Source organism: Ochotona princeps, chromosome 4, assembly GCF_030435755.1.
Source record: "Ochotona princeps isolate mOchPri1 chromosome 4, mOchPri1.hap1, whole genome shotgun sequence".
NCBI classification, from domain to species: Eukaryota; Metazoa; Chordata; class Mammalia; order Lagomorpha; family Ochotonidae; genus Ochotona; species Ochotona princeps.
In genome coordinates, this window is record NC_080835.1 from 97,428,682 (window position 1) to 97,430,690 (window position 2,009).

Below are 2,009 nucleotides of genomic sequence, written 5' to 3' on the forward strand. Positions count from 1 at the left end.
GCCGTTGAACTTGACTAGACAATAAGATGCTGGACTCTATGTTTGGTATATGCTTGCAATGGGGGAATCCCAACTGAATTTGAACTGTGGTTATGCAACAAGGTGGAGGAATCCACCATGGTGGAAGGTTTTGGGGAGGGGTGGGGAGAATCCCAGTACCTATGAAACTGTGTCACATAATACAATGTAATTAATGAATTTAAAATAAAATAAAAAAAAATAGTTTGTGGTGAAGGTCTGGGAGTCTTCATGGTTGGGATCCAGGCTTCCTCCTTGCCACCTTCTCCACCCTGGAGTGCCCTCCTGCTCCACGCACATGACCTCCTGTTAAGAGGTTGTCAGGATCACACCCGATTCCCCCCTCATGCATTGGTATAGTAGTTTTACTATTGTTTAGTGCCGCTTTGAATCTGTTGTCTATGAATTACCAGATTTGATCTTGATAGGCTATATTGTACTTTTTCCTCACTCTTTTTATGGTACTGAAAGGCTTCCCTGCACTCCCCCCCCATTACGGATTAACATAGCGTATTGAGGGTATAGTAGGTTTTACAGTTTTTCGATGTAGATCTTAAGTATTCTGACATTAATTGTTGGTTTATAGATTATATCGTGTTATTTTATTGTATTGGATACAGGTTGTTAGAGATTGCAATAATATTACAATATACAGGTACTATCTTTCAGGTTGTCATCTTTTCATCTCAAATTAAGGCAAACATGTGGTATTTAACCTTTTGGGATTGGTTCATTTCTCTTAGCATGATGGATTCCAGTCGGGCCCATTTGTCCACAAAGAACTGCATTTCATTTTTTTTAATAGCTGAGTAGTATTGCATAGAGTAGATGAACCATAGCTTCCTTATCCAGTCTTCTATTGATGGGCATTTTGGTTGCTTCCAGGTTTTTGTGATTGTAGATTGTGCTGCTATGAACATAGGCGTGCATGTTGGTTTCTTGTGTAGGAGATGTTTTGGATATATCCCTAGGAGTGCTATTGCTGGATCATATGGCATGTTGATTTTCAGTTGTTTGAGTATTCGCCAAACTGATTCCCATAGAGGCTGTACCAGTCTGCAGTCCCACCAGCAGTGGAGAAGGGTTCCCTTTTCCCCACATCCTCGCCAACAAGTGTTGGTGGTATTATGTATGTGTGCCATCCTTACTGGTGTTAGGTGGTACCTCAAGGTTGTCTTCATTTGGATTTCCCTTATTGCCAGGGAACTTGAGCATTTTTTCATATGCTTGTTTGCCATTTGGGTTTGTTGCTTTGTGAAATGTCTGCCCATTTCCCATGCCCATTTCTTGAGTGGCTTGTTTGTTTTGACATTTTGGTTGTTTTGTAGCTCTTTGTATATTCTGGAGATCAGCCCTCTGTCACCTATGTTGTGCGCGAAGATCTTCTCCCATTCTGTGGGTTGCCTTTTTACTTTGTTGATTGTTTCTCTAGCTGTACAGAAGCTTCTTAGTTTGATGAGGTTCCAATTGTTTATTTTGGTCTCAATTTCTACTGCTTTTGGAGTCTTTTTTAGGAAGTGAGGGCCTACTCCTAAGTGTTGCAGTGTGTTTCCAACATTTTCTTCCAAAAGTTTGAAGGTTTCTGGATGTAGGCTTAGGTCTTTTATCCATTTAGATTTGATCTTGGTGTATGGTGAGAGATGTCGGTCTATCTTTTTGTTTCTGCAGGCTATCAACCAGTTGTCCCAACAGCATTTATTGAACAGACCTTCCCATTTTCCTGGATTGTTGTCTGTCTTTTTGTCAAAGATTAATTGACTGTATCTATGTGGGTTCCTGTCTGGTGTTTCTACTCTGCTCTATTGATCTTCCTCTCTATCTTTGTGCCAGTACCAGGCTGTTTTGATAACCACTGCCCTATAATATGTCCAGAGGTCTGGGAATGTGGTTCCCCCTGCTAACTTCCTGTTCTTGAGAATGGTTCTAGCTATTCGTGGTTTTTTGTGTTTCCAGATGAACCTTTGGATCATTGTTTCAAGTTCCATGAAGAA